The sequence below is a fragment of the Ambystoma mexicanum genome, chromosome 10 (genome assembly GCF_040938575.1).
Source record: "Ambystoma mexicanum isolate Mex_15411 chromosome 10, UKY_AmexF1_1, whole genome shotgun sequence".
In the NCBI taxonomy this organism is placed as follows: domain Eukaryota; kingdom Metazoa; phylum Chordata; class Amphibia; order Caudata; family Ambystomatidae; genus Ambystoma; species Ambystoma mexicanum.
Window position 1 is genome coordinate 705,327,264 of NC_090932.1, and position 20,528 is coordinate 705,347,791.

The window sequence follows — 20,528 nt, forward strand, 5'->3', positions numbered from 1 at the left end:
CCGCTGAAGTTGAACTTGTTCGTTGAAGGTGGCATAATGTTTTCTACAGCGTACTATCACCGCCAAATTGATCCCCTGTCGTTTAGAGGGCTCTGAAAAAGGCAGACGACACAGAGTGAGTTAATAGAAATAATTTAACCGGTCTATAGGCGGTCAAACGCTCTACTCGCTGTGCCACTTTACTGTAGCCTGTCAAGTGGCACAGCGAGTACAGCGCTCGCTTTGACATCCGTGCACAGCTTGCTAACACAAGTTCGAATCCAGGCAAGCCCAAACTCAGCCTTTCATCCTTCCGTGGTCGATAAATGAGCACCACACACCGTGGTTAATAATAAGCACCGCTTAGATACCTCACAGTTCTTAGCGCTATATGAATGGGAAAATATTATTTTTTTATTATTAACATACTCTGTTGCACTATCTTCGATAGCAAATAGTTTCACGCCCTAATAAATAAAATGATGATTTTTAATGAAGATCGGCTGGTGCGACTAATTTATGTTTTTTAAAACAGGTACGTGGCCCCGTTTTGTCTATGTCACAATTTACAGACTCCAGCGGATGGGGTCTTCAACTGCCAGGTGCAAGTCCAAATATGCAACTTCATGACCCTCACCATTTTATGGGACAATCGCCAAGGACCAATATGCCCTTACGCAGTACTAGCAGCGACAAACAACATATCAACCAATACGGTGGTCTAATGGCTCGTTGTTGGAGCAACCTTCCGATTATCAGAGAGACCATTTACTGCTTTTATCATAAACCAACAGCCTATCTACCGCAAAGGAACAACGCGCGGCTCCAAATAAACTTTTGCTGATCGACAGCAAAGACAATAGCAAATCGCTGAATATTCACTAAACATTTCATGTGAAATAAATGTACTTTACCAAGTGTACAATCCTGCTGTTTACTTTTAAACCACAGTTTCATATTCCGAATTGTGACGCACTGAGTTGTAACCTGATCTAACACTCTCTGTACCGCAAAGGAACATCGCGTGTCTCAACATGAACTTTTGCGGATCGACAACAAAGACAAATTCAAATTGCTGAATATTCTCTAAACATTTGATGTCAAATAAATGTACTTTACAACATTTACAATCTTGCTCTTTGCTTTTAAATCACAGTTTCATATTCTGAATTGTGGCGCGCTGTGTTGTGACATAATGTGTGTTGTCTTCCGGGTTCTGTGTAAAGTCGCGTAGTACTGGAGACGTCTGGGCGCGTTTCATTACGCACCCTGTAACGTCACAGAGAGAGGCGGGGAATATGAATGCTTTGATAATATCAGGCTTAGTGGCGTGAGATATGATTTAGTGTCGCAAAAGCAAGTCAGCCAGGTCAATAGCGCCAGTCATAGGATTATCACATAATGTCGACGCACACCAGCCGGATTTATCGTTTCTTTAGTGGACAAAAAGTCGGTTGACGCCTCTAGGAAATTGTACTATTAGCGGACAAAAGGAGTGCTCTTAAAACACTTTCACCCTGACAACGAACAATACAAACAACGTTCTCAGAACACCCCCATTTTGTGTAATTGCAACCATTTCGGGACACTGCGAGTGTTCTTAGAACACATTCAACTAGACAAATTACAATATGGACAGCGTCCTGAGGACACCCCTCAGTTTGTGTATTTACGAACAATTAAGTACACCGCGAGTGTTCATAGCTAATTTTTACCTTCCTTGCGAATAAAAATGACACATACTCCGTCCTCTAAACACCCCACCATTTAGTTTATTTACAAAATGTCAGAACAGCCGTGTTCTCCTCGGACAAATCGAACGCAACAAAAACGTCTAGCACATAAAAAAACAAAGCATTGAACCTATCTCATACTCCCCCACCCTCCCCAAACACTCTTACACACCAACACACGGCACTAAATACAATTTTTTATCCACGTTTCACTGCGCTGTACGCTGTCGACTGCGAATACAAGATGGCGGGCGCCACAGAAAATCTGACGCGCTCCACGCCCCTCGCCGTCCAATCAGCGAACACGTTGCATGTCCACGGACATGACACAAGCCCACGGCCAATCGGGGTGCTGTCCGCGGAGCGAACAGGGAAGTCCGTCCGCGAAGCGAACGCAGATATCACTAATTCTTTTGCCTTACATTTTAGTCATTTTTAAAAAAACTACTGGACGGATTTACACCAAATTTACAAAAGCACGCTTTTGGGACCAGGCCGCCGCTCCTGCCGCAAATTTGGTGTAAATCCGTCCAGCGGTTCGGGCTGTAGCCGTGCGCAAAGTTTTTTCCCATTCAGTCTATGGGAAAAAAAAAGTTTTGGGACCCCCCCTATAACTTTTCCCCCCCTGGACGAATCCTCACCAAACTTTGCAAAAAAATTCAGAGTGACTAAACTACTTTTTTTGCAAGGTTTGGTGATGATCCGCCCAGGGAGAGCGAAGTTATAAGCCGCCCAAAAAGTGCTCTTCCTATGGAAAAAGCAACTTAACCATAACTACATGGCCACTACCGTGGCCATGTAATATGGCAATGTGCTTCTATAAATGTGTTGTAACCTTGATGTGGTCAGAGCGCTCTCAGAGATCTAGATAAACTTTTCCTTGAACTCTCGCAACCTGCTCTTTTGTGCCTTATTCCCTGTCCAGGGAGTGTCTGTTTTATTCATTTTTACACGTATAAGTCAGGGAGGGCACAAACATTTGGTGACCCCCTGCGATGTGGTCGGAGAGGTGCCTCGAGGCCGGCGCCGTGCGGCGAGATCCGAGACGCCCCCCCAGCAAAACCATCACCTCTGCGGCCGACCAGCCTGTGCGCACTACGAAGAAGGGTCAAGGATTCCCGGTTGACGAATACCTGACTGAAAAGCTGCTTGCCGAGGCGGGCCATGGCTTGGTTGGGGTGTGAGCCTGACTGGGGTCAGACTGCAAACGGTGACCCTCGAGTCACCTGACTGAACACGTGAGTGCCGGTTGCGAAGGTTACTAAGGAAAGGTAAGGGGGAAATAGGGGGGACAGGTGGTAATGGGCTATAGGGAAGAGTAGGGCATGTGTGAGAGATCATGAGGCTTTTCTGATCTGTCCTTTATATGGCCATTAGGTTTTTGTGAGAAGTGAAGAGAAAAAGAGAAGTGGTATCCTAGCCCGAACGGGGTAAAAGGCGGTGCCGCGTAGCATTGTCTCGTCCAGTGCAGAATAAATAAGTGAAGATACAGAGAAAATAGTAGGAGTCTCGTATAGTGAGTAGACTCAGAGTAGTTATTTAGAACATTCTTTTTCTGGGTACGAAAGAATTCTTGGAAAAGAGTAAGAGGGTGTAAGAGGTGGGGAGTGAATGAGAAGAGTAGGCTAAACGGGGAAGGAGTGGTAAAAAGAACAGACGGGAAGAAAAGGCACGCAGGTAGTGCATGTGCATGATATGTGTTATATGTCCTTTGTGTTCTGTCAATTTTTGTCAAGGATATCCAAATACTGTGATTGATTTGTGGGTAAAAGTGGCAAAATATGCAAAAATGAACTTTTGAATTTGAACATGCAACCATTATAAGGGTAACATTGAAAATTGATTTATATGAACATATTGATACATATATGTGCATACAAACTACAAGTAATTGAGAAGATTTGTGGTATATTGTCCAGCTAGAAGGAAAGAAAGGCAAGTGGAGAAGCGATTAAAGGGAAAGAGAGACTGAAGGGCAAGTACAGACAAAGGGAAAGAACAAACAAAATATCGTCATGGGGGGAATAACACCACTAGCCCTATTTGTCAGCACCTTCCGTTATACAGTGAGAAGATACAAAAATACCACGACCAGTGGTTGACAGAGATAAAAGGAGACAGTGTGACGCCAATTTGACCAGAAGGTGGGTCATTCGATAAAAGGGTGTTAGATTTAGTGTCCACACACTTGTTAGCAAGGTATAAGGGAAAAACTACAGAATAGAAGAGAAGTACTAGACCTGTGGCGAATGTTTGAAGAAGTTACGCCTAAAGCAGAGGTAGGTAAAGAAAGAACGAACGAAACCCAGAAAACGCAGGAAGAGGTAAGCAGAACGCAAAAGGGCGAGTGCACAACCACTACAGCTGAAGGCGATACAACGAAAATATATCCTTTAATGTCAAGGTCAGCATTAGGATACAGCGAGCCCCTGTATATACCAGCAGGACCCACCCCCGCACCCCCAACCTGAGCAGTCGCCACGGCACCACCGCCCTATGATAAAGGAGGTTTGTATGGTCCGACAAGTGCATCCCCCGTGAATTTGACACACTTAACTGGAGAATTAGACCGCCAGCTGGCACATGCACATATGGAAATAACGCGGCTAAGAGCAATGTGCGATAGAGGCCAAATGCTGCCAGGGGGAGGAGAAGTGCCACCGTTATCCATGGCGGATCTAACGTCAACATTAAGCACAGCAGGGGAAGTGGCACAAGCAATCTCAGAGCCAGGGCGATCAGTATCATCACAAGGAACACGCATACCACAAGGGCGAGAGAAAGAATGGCAGTCAGGGGAGTTCCTGTTTCATCTAAATGACAAACCCGTGAGGATTATTTGCCCACCCACCCCAGAAAGTGAGAAAGGGGAAGGATGTGAAGGAAACAATGAGCAAGAATCAGAAATAGAAGAGGTATGGAGTTACTTAGACGAATTTGAAGAGGCAGCTGCCGAGGCCGGGTCCCCACTGCCAAACCGTCGTTACCCAGATACACCATCGCCACCGCTATGACAGCGAGGGGGAAATATGATGGTAAGTAAAATAAAGAAAGGTGCGGTAAGTAAGATAGGAAATAAAAACAAGTTACAAATGCCATTCATACATAAAGGAGCAGGTAGGCCACACTACATTCCATGGGCCCAAATGGATAAAAACAACTTGCTGAAGGTCCTCCCCCCACTTTCGGGAGGGGCTGGGAAATGGATACATGCCTTTGAGAAAAACACGGCAGGAGTGCCGCTAGCGATAGGGGATGTGAAAGTTTATTAGTGTCAGCAATTGGTGACCAAGCAGACGCAGTGTGGGAAAAGGCCAGATTCCCCGGGGTAACGATGAGTTGTGACCGCCACGATGGGTTGGCGTTCAACAACGTTCGAGCACAAGTATGGGATGCATTGCGGTGCACGGTTCCAGATATTCCAGATTTACATTTAGTAATGCAGTGTACAATGGAGGAGATCGAGGATCCTACGCAATTCATAATGCGGGTGCAGGATTTATGGAGAAGCAAAACTGGAACGGCATGGAACTAGTCCACCGCCTTGTTCTATTTTATCATCAAAAAGGGGCTCCCGAAGGAGGTACAGAAGGCCTTGGACAAAATAGCTGGGATAGAAGCCAAGGGCTTGCTTGGAATACAGAGCATAATTGTGCACCACTGCAGGAGGATCAAAGAGAGAGAAAAAGAGATAGCACAAAAAAGGCTGGCAGACGAGGCGAAGCTGGTACAGAACAAATTAGTGAAGGTCGCCGCCATCAACGCCAGCATAGCCACAGATAGAGAAAATGAGGGGGATGAAGGAGCCGGAAACAGACCAGTCACAATAGCGGCACTGCGGGCAACAGGAGGACAAGGACCGTGGAACGGAGAAGAGCAGTACGGTGGACAACAGTGGCAAGAAAGACCAGCAAGAGGAAGAGGTGGGTATCGTGGCCAGAGAGGGGGGTTTGGAGGTATGGGGAACAGAGGATTTGGTGGTCAAGGAATGAGAGGCGGTCCACAAGGGTCATGCTGGAATTGTGGGAGATGGGGACACTATTCCAGAGATTGTAGAATGCGGCCTTCAGGGTATTTCCAGGGGCAACAGCCCATGGAGAACGAGCAAGGCTGGGGGTGCCCACACCCAGGTAGCCCCTATGGAGTACCGATGGGAGGAGGGAGACAGCAGACCAGTGCTATAACGAACCTCAGATGCAGCAAGGACAGCAACCACCGCCACAACCTATGGCAAGACAAAACGAAGTAGGAAACGCAAACAATAATTGTTTTGCAACAGCCGCAAATGGTGCGCCCGCACCATACCGTGGCGTGACCGTGGTTGGAGACAATGTCTTTTCAGTGCCAGGGCAAGAAAGACATTCAGATTAGGACAGCCCACAGGGAAAACTTGCGTGTCCAGTCCTATCCACCACCCTATGTTCAGAAGAGGAACCACTAGTGGGAGCAGAGATAGGAAATAAGCAGTTTATCTTTATGGTAGACTCAGGAGCAGAGAAGTCATGTCTTATGGAAGGGCGGTTTCCGCTCTCAGGCAGGAATTTCGAGACGCTGGGGTTCTCTGGGGCTATTTTGAAAGTTCCTTACACTAAAGATATTGATATAACGGTGGGGGGAAAAAACGTGCGTGCACCCTTACCTTACCACAAAGACGCGCCGATCAATTTGCTTCGGAGAGATTTGTTAAGCAAATTAAATATGACCATATCGTTTACAGAACGAGGAATAGTGTGTTCAACCCCAGGAGTATGCCCAGTACGAACTATGTTGATGATCAGCACAGTGATGAATGAAGTTGTGGTGCGAGGAATACCCATTGATATAAGCATGTTTATTTATGGCATCAAGGTATTAGCACGAGCGGTGCCAGAGATAACGAGAAAAGAATGGAGAACACCATCAGATTTCATATTCCGCCCAATTGCACACACAGATGTCGTGCCAGGCACGATAATGTCCATAGACTTCGAGGCAGTTCAGGTATCCAGCAAACGTATTGTGGTCATAGGACTGGATGCGCATGGGTGCGAGTGGAGAACTGTGTTATGCATAGACCCAAACATAATGCTATGAGACATAACAGACGAGGAATTATTCACTGATGGTGAAAATGACGGAGAAATAATAATGGAAATAAGTATACCATGTGATATTATGATCCAGTACAGAGAGGTACACAACCCACTCATGGCTGGCGTTAATGCCCCAATGACTATATTTGAGGAAGACATGGCAAAGGTAGCACCTGAAATTTGGACCACAGGGCCCCACGATGTAGGGTTACTGCATGAGGTGACACCAATAAAAATAAAACTCAAGCCAGGTGCAATACTTCCGAGGGTATAACAATATCCCATATCGAGAGAAGCAGAGGAGGGAATTAGGGAAACCATAAATGCACTCCTAAAACAAGGCATCATAATGCCATCAAACTCCCCATGTAATACGGCAATTTTCCCGATCAAAAAAGCAAAAGGAGGGGCGTGGAGGATGATCCAGGATCTCTGCCCACTCAATGACTTCATTCAAAAAGAGTTCCCATTAGTGCCTAACCCGGCATCAATATTGTGCAGCGTACCGAAAGAATCAACATGTTTTACTGTAATTGATTTGAAGAATGCTTTCTTCTCCATACCACTCGACCCAGGATCCCAATACCTGACAGCGTTCACATTAGGGAACAACAGGTATGAACATCACAGACTCCCACAAGGGTATTGTGAAAGCCCCAGCATTTTTAATAGGGTGCTACGTGAAGACATTGGAAACATAGATGTAGAGAGCACCATCATTCAATACGTAGACGATTTACTCGTCTGCAGCCATACAGAAGAGAAGTGCAGAGAAGACTCGATAGCACTACTGAATGTGCTAGCTACCAAGGGGTACAAGGTGGACAAAGGAAAATTGCACTACTGTCTCGCCAGGGTTGTATAACTCGGACAGCTAATATCAAAAAATGGGAAGCGAATACTCCCAGACAGAGCAGCTGCTATACGCAACATAATAATCCCAAAAACTGTGAAAGACATGCAAAAGTTTCTTGGCATTTGTAACTATTGCCGGGCCTGGATCCTTGATTACGCGGCATACACACGTCCATTACTACAAGCGTTAAAAGAAGCACAGAAAAATAGAGCCGCAATAAAATGGACACATGAAATGATGACACAGTATTTTAAATTAAAATACCTCATTGCTGATGCCCCAGTACTCGCGAACCCAGATTATGAGAGGGAATTTTTCTTGTTTTCACACTGTAATGGAACACTGATGACGGCAGTACTGACACAAAAAACATCTTTAGGTCACAAGCCATTGGTTTATTACAGTGGGACACTAGACCTAGTAATGCAAGGCCATTTCGCGTGCGAACAGGCTCTCGCTGTTGCAGCCTTTGCAATTGAAAAGAGCGCCATCATTGTCATGGGATGTTCAGTAACACTATATGCGGAGCATTCCCTATTCGCCATCCTTGAGCGATCAAAATCAACACTAACGACACAGAGAGCAACAGCGTATGAAATAATAATTTCGAGCCCCAACGTACACGTTGTATGGTGCAAAACAGTAAACCCAGCAACATTCATCACAGAGCCATGTACGACAGAGGACATACAGGAACACGATTGCGCCACATATGAGGGGGAAGGTGACGACATCCCAAAAGCAAGTGAAAATGCCCTGAAGGAGGGAGAAATATATTTCATAGATGGGTCAGCATCAATAAACCCCGAAACAGGGGAAAAACACGTAGGGATGTCGGTAGTGCGCATGAGGAAGATGACTATGAGACGATTGTGCAAAATCGCCTCCCATCCCATTACTCTGCACAGGCAGCCAAACTAACTGCACTGATCGAAGCACTGCACACAGCCAAGGGATGTGCGGTGACAATATACTCAGACTCAGCATATGCAACTACCACAGTTCACTCAGGGTAGTCACGGTGGCGTAGATGGGGATTCAGGAGGGCAGGCAGTTTTCCAGTACAGCATGCCACATTGTTGAATGAGTTAATAGATGCATTAGCAGTACCATCGGTATGGCAGTGGTGAAATGCCAAGCCCATACCAACAACAGAGATGCAATCTCATTGGGAAACGTGGCAGCCGACGCAGCAGCGAAGGAGGCCTCGTATTTCAATGTAACACCAACACTTGAATGCGTTGTAAAAGCAACCATTACAGACCCACTAGAAGAAGCCTACAGTAATACACCAATAGCGCAGATAATAGAGTTACAAAGAAGAGCACCACAGGAGGAGCAAGAATTGTGGAGCAAACGGGGATGTAAACAATCAGCCACAGATCTCATTTCGAGGCAGGAGACAACAGGAAAGGTAGTAATGACCGTAGAATTACTAGAAATAGCATTCCAACAGCTGCATTTCCCTAGCCATGTAGCAAAACAACACATTGCCGCAGACATACAGGAACATTGGTTTGTCCCCAATTTACAAGAGCACCTGTCAAAATTCATTGTAGAATGCATAACATGCCAAACATATAATTCAGGGATGACATTGAGAACACTGCACGGTACCCTGTCCCGACCAACAGGACCATTTAGAGAGCTCCATATAGACTATGCTGATATGGGAGAACGGTGTAATGAGGCAATATATTTGATTGTGGTGGTATGCCCCTTTTCAAGATGGGTGGAAGCGGGTCCATGTCCCCACCCAGACGCGAAGTGTGCGGCAAAGTTCCTTCTTCGGGAAGTGTTTTCCCGATGGGGAATATGCGATGTCATAAGATCAGACAACGGTACGCACTTCGTGAATGACCTCTTTAGGGAAGTGACATCACTCCTGGGGGTAAAACACAAACTATGTTCAATTTATCATCCGATGGCGAATGGGATGGTAGAAAAAATCAATGGATAGCTGAAAAGTAAGTTATCCAAGTTGTGTAATAAACTGAAGAAGAACTGGGTGTATTGCTTGCCCCTAGCACTGTTCCAACTCAGGGCGCAACCATGTAAAGACCACCATTTGAGCCCCCACGAAATTGTAACTGGGAGGCAAAAACACACGCCAGTGTCCCCGATTAGAAGAGCATCGGATGCGCACAGGGCTGCCACAGTGCTGGGGGAAGAGTTCAAGGAATACCTGACCCAGTTAAAACGCGCAGTACGCAGCATAGCACGACAAATAGCACCACCTTTTACTGAAAATGTGGCGACTGATACTACCAAACCAGCCACAGACAGTTCAAGCGGGCCACTGATGCCAGGAGCACATGTGTACGTGCGCAGCTTTGTGAGGAGGTGGAATTCACCTAGGTTTCATGGCCCTTACAAGGTCATCTATAGTACACCCACTGCAGTGAAGGTGAAAGGATTGAAGTATTGGGTGCACTTATCAAATGTGAGGAGGGCACACAATAGTGCAATCCCCCAGGAGGAGCAAGATGGTGCCACTGGTACCACAATTGAGGTTGGAAAGGGATAACCAAATTGTCAGGAAACATAAACTGCAAAGATATAAGTTATGATATGTATATTGTTCTGCACGATTTATCTCCTACTTCCTTCTTTTCTATTTTTTCCTTTTTTCCTCTTTGATTGTTCGATATCCTCTCCATGCATCTCTACTCTCTCTATCTCTCACCTTTGTTTCGATTATTGTTCCACGCTTTTCTCCATCACTGGTTCACTCTCCTCCTCTCCATAGCAAAAGTAAATGTGTAATAGAGAAAATGAGCAAATATGACTAAAAATGATGATTAAATATGAAGTTGAACAAGAAATGTAAATACATGTATATCTTTTGGTGACTTAATGAATTTATATCACCCCTCCAGGTGACAAATGGCCCAACGAACCACAATCGTGGAGAACCAATTAATGTTAGATAATGATAGGGACGCCATTAGGGCTAAAAGTTTCAGTAATGTTGAATGTGTTTTGAAATGTGCTGCAATTTTGATGCCAGTAATGTTGTTTTTTATGGCTTGGTATTATACCCTTCTATCTTTGGTTAATGACATGCACAAGTGGGGGAGCGGTGCTAACCTGATACGAGAAGGGTCGCACTTGATATGGACTGGGGTAAAGACTATATGGAAAGAATCAAATGAGATTAACATCAACGATACAGATGTGATGCAACCTTCAGAACACACCACTGTAGGATCAACAAGTGTATCATTGTTATGTCTGAATATAAATATGAGTAATGCTTATGGATATAACGAATATGATGGAGATTATTATTGGCCAAATGATTTAACTAACACTAGTACTCCTTCACAGACAACCATACACCCTACCTCACGCAACATTGCTCCTACTGATGACGATACATATGCCATATTGAATAACAATGATACAACCTGGGCTGGAATGTTTCCAATACATTACAAAAAGGCGAAAAACAATAACAAGGAAGGGAGGAGGAGGAGAAAAAGGGGGGCGGGAGGGAAAAGATACGACATTTATCATGACCTGGGGTTAGATGAAATAGAAGATCCCCGCCACCCTGATCAATCAAATAAATGGTATTCCAACATGAGTGCCACGGCGAAGCAAGCAACAAATGAAAGCTGCTACGTCTGTTCACTCATCCTGCATGCATCAGGGACACCGAAAATGTTCGTACCGCTGGAGGTGCCCTTGTCGGAAGCCCAATGTTTAATTCATCTGGTTTTATGCAGAATAAAGAGCACGTTCCAAGCGCACACTGTCACATTGAAAAAACTGGAAAATGAGAGAACGTGCACAAGCAGACGCCAAGGAGTAATTTGTCTTAAGGAACCATTTCTTGTCATCAAGGGGACACAATATGCGGAAAATAAGTGGCACAAAGAAACTATCGAATGCAAAGCAGAATCACTTCGAGGCCTATCCAATGACACTTTCCAATGGATAAAGGAGGTATGTGACCCCATCTGGTCGCAGCATGTCACAAAGCTAACGTGGGTCACATCATTAGAAAAACCTATCAAAATACAGAAAGAAGTGCCACATGAACTGTGTTTCCATGGGGACGGAAGAGTGAACATGGGGGAGACAAAGAAATGTAACAAGACGGTAATAATACCTGACATGAAGAAAGGTACCGCTGCACTAATGGATATGTACTGGATTTGCGGAAAACAAGCTTATCTGCACCTCCCCGCATCGTGGAAAGGAACTTGTGCTCTAGCCACCCTCCACACAGCCATGATGGTAATACCAAAGAGCCATATCCAAGGGTCAGCAGGACAATTGGCTGGCATATCGGCAGCAGAGCAATCGGCTGGCATATCGGCAGCAGAGCAATCGGCTGGTATATCGGCAGCAGGGCAATTGGCTGAACCATCGACAGTGCCCCAACTAGTGATAACAGAAGCTCCAGCGTATGAACTATTGTCAGAATATGAACTAAAGAAAAGATTGACACGAATTAAAAGATCCTCCAATTACATCTCATCCAAATCATCAAAACTCCTTGCTGAGATCCCGCAGAAATACAAGCTCTTTTCATCAGCAGAGACATTTTTCGTCTCACTTCTTGTCCCGGGACTGCAAGCACGAACAAACGCCAAATGGTTGCAGATAGAGCGCTGGGAGCTCATCCAACTTGCTAACGACACTGAAGAAGGGTTCAATGTGATAAAAATAAAGCTCTGCGCACTGCGCCTAATGACAATGCAAAACAGATATGTCCTAGATCTCCTCATGGCGATGGACAGTGGTGTTTGCTGAAAAATTGGGGTGGCGTGTTGCACATTCTTGCCAACTGAAGATGCTGATAATGGGACACTCTCACATGTGATAACAGCAGTACACAATCTAGGAGAGAGGATGAGAACAGAAGGAGGCGCAGAAGAAAGCACGTGGTTCGACAATCTGTTCAGTTGGATACCATCATGGGTAAATGTGGCAATGAAAATATTGGTCCCCATCATCGTCTTTGTGCTCCTGTTCTTCTGTCTGTGCCAACTGGGACTCCGGTGTTGTGAGAAAAGTATGCCAACCTCAGTATGATGATGGTAACAGTGGGCCGACCGACAACGGTAGCTACCATGACAGATGCACAAATGCAAACAGGGGAGTACACTACACCACAATACAGGATGAGGGCAATTTACAGGCAATATGGAGATATAGTTGATAATTTGCATCATACAACAATAAAAGAACCAAGGGAGTTGCAATGGTACCAAGATGTATGGGTGGATCTAGATGGGGATGGAGGAATTTACTTAATGTGTACACCAGACAAATATGCCAGAAGAGGAAATAGCTTAAGAAGTGTATGCAGAGTGTGGATGCCAATAAGAGGCACCCCCGCGTGGGACGAGGCTGTGGCGGAGGCTGAGTACTACCGAAGGGAGAATGAAAAGAATAAAAAATAAAAATATTTGTTACTTTAGATGTAACGAAAGGGGGGATGTGTGGGAGCGAGGGACCAATGGGCCCCTCCCTGCCATCACTTCTCAGTACAAAACTTGGACCAAGTGCCTCCAGTGGCACGTAGATGGGACCACTGAGCAGGACACGGGGCATCCATTTTTTGTACCCCCTTTCTACTCCATCTTGGTGACTAGGCCTCACTGTGATAGTACAAAATGCCTCTCTACCTTTCCCCGCCGCAGCAGCTCGGAGCACATGGCCCCCACCCTCGTTCCCACTCAGACTGGAAAACTCTGCAGCTCCATTCTCATGCTGAAGCCGGAGATGCTTGCAACAAATAATAAATGTAACACATCTCTTTTCCTCTGAGATCACTGTCCTGCATGTGAACCAACATGAGCCCAGCACATAGCTCGTACATCTCCAAAAAAAGTGTCCTTGCCCTCTTACCCTCGCCAGTTGAAACTTATTGCTATTCTAACCCTGTGTCCCTGCAAGATATTCCTTTCATGTGCCAGACCGCTGACCATGCTATGAAGCCCACCCAACAGACCCCCAACTAAAATTAGACCCCTGCTGCAGTATATCATGCCCAATACTAACAAATGCCACATACCTGAGATTCTTGTGAGACTAACCCCACAATTCAATGAGAGTATTATAGTGGTCAAGACCCGTAAACCTGTGACCTATATAACCCAAATGTTATGCATGATATAGATACCTGTGTGATTTGTACAATGACATGATAAACTACTGAGGGCCTTTTGATCAACCATTATTTAGTGCATGCATTATTTAGAATTTATTTTCTTAGCTTAGATAGTGACCACTGTGTTTCACAGCGACTTGACCTTCACCCATCCGGAGCACAGATGTCTGATGTCAATCCTCCCGCCAACCAAGCAACCAACCCGGAGGAAGAGATGATGCCCACACCTAAGATACCACCCTGGCTGACCAATCCGGGTCCAACGTAGCATCATATGTTAGATATGCCAATGTGCTTATATAAATGTGTTGTAACCTTGATGTGGTCAGAGCGCTCTCAGAGATCTAGATACACTTTTCCTTGAACTCTCGCAGCCTGCTCTTTTGTTATTCCCTGTCCAGGGAGTGTCTGTTTTATTCATTTTTACACGCATAAGTCAGGGAGGGCACAAACACTACTAAGCAGATATTAATTTATTTTATTTATTTTATTTAATGTGATACAGTTTTTTGAACAAAAACTTTACACATACACAAATTTACACAAAAACTAAATTCTTAATACAATAATGTAAAACATCGACTTAGAATAGGACAACCAAAAAAAAAAAAAAAAAAGGGCAAAAGAAGTGTATTTAAAAATATTTAACATATTTAAAATATTCACATGCATTTCATTATTATAAATTTCATGGGTCACAATCACCTTTAAGTTTTCACTTAACTTCATATGGAAACTCATTCCCTACTGTTATTTTCCGGGAGGTTTGGCCAGTCCATCTGTTTCAAATTTCAAGTTTTAAGTTTCAAGTTTTCCCTTAACCATATACCATACTCTGTATAGTGCCAAATGTAGACTAGGATTCAAGGTATTGATACATCCATTCCAGAAGACTTTAGATTTGATATGGTCAAGATTATGTACATATCTGCTGTAGTGTTTTATATAGGCTAAAATTAGTCTAGGACATAATGTGAGGACATGTCTCGCAGTTTCAAGTGAGGCTTTGTTCTTACATATCCTACAATAACGCTCAGTTTTGGGGATGGCCCGTTGTGGGCCCAACACCGTTAGAATAGGGAGATGATTAATACGTAGAAGTAATAGAAAACGTCTCAAATTATTCGATGGGAAAAGGTTTAAATATTTTTGTGCCCTTCTAAAAGTGTATAATACATAAGATGTGAACTCATAGCTGTGAAGACTCGCAAGATGTTTAAAGTTATTCTGCCAGTCCCAAATTTTAAGACGTTCCGCCATTTGTGCCTTCAGATGTTCATACTTATCTCCCCAGTTAGGGGTCCATTCGATCATCTCAAATAAGACAGTCATTTCTCTCACAAAATGGACCTGCTTATTCCCATCAATCTCTTCTTTTACCGTCCTCAGGAGAGGATTAATCGGGGTGACCTGGACCCTAATGTAAATTTCTGCTCTTTTCTTTAAGACCAGAGCTTTTAGGGAAGGTAAGCCGAGCTCTAATCTTAAAATTGCCATTGGTATTCCCTGTGGCAAACCCAGCAGCTTACGCCAAAAACGACCCTCCAGTACCTGAAGCCAATCCAGATCTAAGTGGATTAAAGCTTCCAGCCCATAGATTACCATAGGAATTAGGCACTGGATGTAGAGTTGGCGAGCTGCCCACACAGAGTATCCACTTTTATTGCGCGAGAACTGACATATCATGGAGGTTAATTGTGCTGCTTTTATTTTACGGGCTTGAACACAGGAATGGAAATTACCCTTACAATCAAATTCAACTCCTAGATATTTATAGCAGTTAGTATATTGAATTTCCTGTCCTCTTATTATCATTCTGGGGCGGTTCACTTTGCCATGACTATACAGGATCAATTCAGTTTTCGTTTGGTTGATTGTGAGTTCGTTCTCCTCCGCATATTCCCAGAGCCGCTTAGCCGAGCGTAATATGCCAGTGAATGTGTGGTCGAAGATGACCACATCATCCGCATAGGCCAGGACTGAGCAGTGCTGTGCACCAACTTTTGGAGGGCAATTACTCACAATTCCCAAACACTCCGGGATATCTGAGACAAACAAATTGTATAATATGGGTGCAGTGACACATCCCTGTTTCACTCCTCTAGTTTGCTCTACCACCCTAGTAATAGATCCACTTCCGTCCAGCCTCAACTGTACAGAAGTGTTATGATGTAATAGTTGTAGATAATAGAGCAAGCCTTCAGGGCATGCCAGACCCCTAAGCTTCCTCCATAGCTTCTCTCTATTTACCGTGTCAAACGCAGCCTTAAAATCAATATATAGGGCGTACAGAGGAGGGTTATTAGGAGATAAGGCTTTATCTCTGAGATTATTCATAATATAGAGATTCTGGACAGTAGAATAACCGACTCTGAATCCACTTTGAAAGCGGTCCAGAATCCCTTCCTTCTCTGTCCAGAACTGTAATTTCTGCAATAATAAGGAGGCAAATAGTTTGCCAGAACAATCTAACATGGAGAGCAAACGATAATTACCTGGATCAGACCTATTACCTTTTTAAAATACCGGCACTAAGATTGCTCTTTGCCATGTCTCTGGAATCATCCCATCCTTTAGGACTTTTTCAAAAAGAATTTTCAGAAAATTAGCCCAGAAAACTGGATTACTCTTCATAAGAAGATTGGAAAGACCATTTGGGCCCGGGGCTCGAGAGGCTTTAAGTTTGGTGATCTTGTCTATCAGATCTTCCAGATGAACAGGGAACAACTCAGGGGCATGGCAAGTAGTAGCACATATTACAGGATGAGCTACCGTCGTGCCATTGCGTGACTCCAGGAAGTTAACCTATTCCTCGGCATCTATTGGGTTAATCTGGGGGATTACCCTGTTCCCCCTAGCTTCTCCCAGAAGTGTCCAGATGTTCCGAGTGTTTCTTGAACAGATAGTTCTCACAGTTTTTTGCCAATTAGCCAATTTCTGCGATCTTTTCCAGTATTTTAACCATGTCCTATATCTGTTTTTTATCTCTCTAACCTTGGTATGTATATACATGATAGGATATGTGTTAGTTCTAATTCTACGTATATCCCTTCTCAGGGTCCGTTTAGCATCCCGAATTGTCCTGTCGTAGACCTCAGTCGCGCCCCGTTCTTTAATGACAAATAATGATTTTTTTGTTACATATTTAGCTGTAAAATTATAAATCTATCCTTCTAAGTCTTCAACTGAACAATTGACAAACTTAGTATAATAATCATTATTCCACTCGCCACAATCATGACAAGCTTTAGATATATTTTCCTCAGACCATATTAGTCGCGAACAGGCATGGTTGACCAGCAAGCTTCCTATCGCTATTCTTGGGGGTAAATCAAAAGCACAATCTAAAGTTAGACTTAAGCCTCTGTGATCACTCCAATCATTATCTATTATTACCATGTCATTGACTAAGGATGCCACCTCAGGACTGATGAAACAATAATCTAGGGTGCGACAAGCAACACCTGCTCTCCAGGTGAAATGTCCCGGACGGTCACTCATAGTTCGTCCGTTCAGGCATTCCAATTCCCAACTTTTCATAAAACACAGCCACTTCTCCCCTTCAGCGTCGCTGTAATCTTGAGACATGAGGGGGTGCGGGGTCGTACCTCCATCCCCTTTCATAGAGCAATTAAAATCCCCAGCAAGGACAATACAACTATTTGGACATTCATTGGTCCACTCAATAAAAAGATCATGCAGTTTATCTTGTATTTGATCGCTCTTTGATGCATCGTAGGGGTTATAAATGTTGACCAGCAAAAGTTTAGTCCAGTTATTCTTAAAGGGAATAACCACCCCCACCGCATTGATGTTATCCTCCGAATCAGTAGCTATTTCTCTGGATGTTATAGATTTTCTTACGCCTATCATCAGTCCCCCATAAGGTCTCCCCATCGGACCTTTTTTAGCATAGGTCTGGTGCAATTTATAACCATCTATTATAATTGGTGCAATTAACCAAGTTTCCTGCAGCATAAAGAAAGAATAATCCATAATAAAAGATAATGACCCATTAGTTACAGTAAAGTGCTTAAAACCCCTGGTATTCCAGGATAGTAAGGAGCAAGTTCAGGGTCTGTTTATTGCCAATGGCAAAGCTTTCGCAAGCCATTTAAGAGTGTTCTGAATGTCACACATTTGCACTTGGTTTCCAGTGAGGGAAGGCAACTTAGTTTTATTATCAATTTTAATTGACTTGGGATCATCTTTGATCAGGGGGTCTGCATCGTCAGGGTTCACATCTACTCCTAGTCCTGCCTGCGCTAAATTGACTCTGTGTTTACGGATAAGCTGAGCCGAGGCCAGGACCGTGCAATGCAAAGCTGTCACATTAGGGTTAGTAGTGCATAGAGGCTCCACAAAAGAGAAATCCTCAGATCTGATGACTCTTAATTGAGGTATTAAGTGGAGTTTCTCAAGCATAGCTGTACGAGGTAGCCATTTATCTCGACATTGCTGATTTAGGTTCTTCACAATGCAGATCTTGTTTTCCTCTCTATTCTCTCTCCTCACCGGAACCTGAGTATCCCTTTCAGGGTCAGTTCTTTCAAATGAACCATTAAAATTGTTCCTTTGAGGAGTAGAAAATTGATTAGGTGCAGAATGATTGTCTGTAAGAATGGAGTCTTGGCTCACAATACTCATAGCTGAAATTTCTTTAGCTTTCTCCTCTAATATCCAGCTAGTGAGTGTACCCCGGCCTTTATTTCGATTGTTCTTTCTTTTGAGTGCCCTTTTTTTTGCCTTTTTCGATATCTGCTGGGGAATTGCTGTATCGGGGAGTGGGGAGGCCATCTCTACAAGAGCGTTTCTTAGGGCTGCTCTTTTTGCTGCTCTTTTTGCCATTCTGCGCTGTTTCTGCACTGTCAGATGGATAGTTTCTTCGCTTGTGGGTTGTTTAGCCTCCTTGGCATTAGGTAGCCCAGCCGGCATCTCGGGCTCCTTTGCCTCTGCAAGCGCTCCTTCGTATCCTACATCCGGAGTGGGGTGATTCAGCTGTAGGACTGAGTTTACATGTATTTTCCCACATAATTTAAGGAGGATTTTTAGCGCAAATTGAAGGGAAACCAAGGAGGCCTGTATCTCGGTAATGGCTACCGAGTTAAGCTGAAATAGCTTGTTGGATTGGTCAGCCTTGGTTTGCCCCTGCTCGTCTGAATTGATCAAAAGATTTGGTGATTCAGATAAGCGACCAGAGCATATAGTTCTCGGGGGGGAACTCGCGGGTTGCAAAACTTGGGCCTCCACTGTAATACGTGTAGCCTTCTTGGCTGTCCCCATCAGGGTAGTCCCCTGTTCTTCAGAGTTAGGTGGAGGAGCCATAGATTTCTGTATGGACAGGCATAAGTCTAATAATGAATTATTATCGATGTCGTCAAAGATCGAAGTGTCCAATGGTCGGCTTCCATTATGTACTGCCGGTAACCTCTCCTCTGTTTGATCGTCAATACATGCAGGAAGGATTTTTTTAAATAGCTCCGGAATGGTGGCTCCCCCGTTAACTGGTAATTTCAGACTCTCTCCCCCCGTATCGTTGCTAGTAGGCATATGAAGATGGTTTGTCCTACATTTTCTCAGATTATAGGACGCTTTCGCCCCACGTGTTTTAGGAGGCATACAGACTTAGTTTACAGTCCTGATAGAAAGATTAAAAAATGTATACCCGGGGGAAAAGGGTGTTTCACACAGAGCAAGTTACTCAATAGTCAATTACGTGGGGTGGTAGAGCAGAATCCCTATATTGTTGGATTGTCAAAGTTGCTTATGGGATCAAAGGAGATTATATTCTCCCGCAGTCTCCCATATACTATACAGGTGAGAGAGGGCGCGGCTTATTGTACCTGTAAGTGGTAAATATCCTCGCCGAGCTTATCAAGCGTGTAATACGAGCTCCAGATGGCACAGATGAATGTGGCGCCCCAGCGCCAAACAGCCACACAACAGCCAGTGGGGCTTGTCTCCGCCGGGCTTAACGCCGCAAGGGTGGTAGCCTCCGAGTCTTGAAGGAGTCCCAAGTCACGTGACCACAGCACGTGATATCGATCGCCCCGCCTCCTCCAGGAAGCTTGGTAGAACGCTGCTGCAGGCAAGAGTCTTCTCTGACTTGCAATGCCGTGTGTATAGAAAACGAACTGGGGCTTCACTGTGAGCAGAATCCTCCTATGAAACATCTTAAGCAGATATTAAAGGTCTGGAAGACAAGAAAGAAACCAACAGTAGAGGATTTGATTTTAGGTGTGCAAGTTCTATCTAAATATGAGAAGACTATGTTTTATAAGCAATGCAAAGAAGCACGTTATGAGGAACAATGGGAGAATTTCAATGATTTTTATGGGTAAACCATCTTGATCGGAATTGTGTAATGGAATGGATTTGCATCACGTCTAATGGATACATTTTGGGTGGGAGGGTACTTGTGTTGTTATGTTCTCTTGTTTTGTGTTATCTGTTATGTTTGGGAATATCAGGCCACCGCTCATGGCTACGTTTTTAAATGTGTTGGGATTAATATGTATTTCGAGGTTATTGTTTATTGTATTCTTTGATTCAGGTTTATGTTGTTACCTGGATGATAGCCTGCTGGCCTAGTAATATTTGCTTTGTACTTGATATGTTTTTTTCTTGTTGAAAATAAGAAATAAAGTTTGAAAAAAATAAATATAGAAGAAAGCTTCTTATAGCACCAGTGGTTGAAGTGGGCAGGAGCGGATGGGAGCAGTGCTCCTCTCCTTTTTTAAATTGAGCTTTAATGCTCCTTT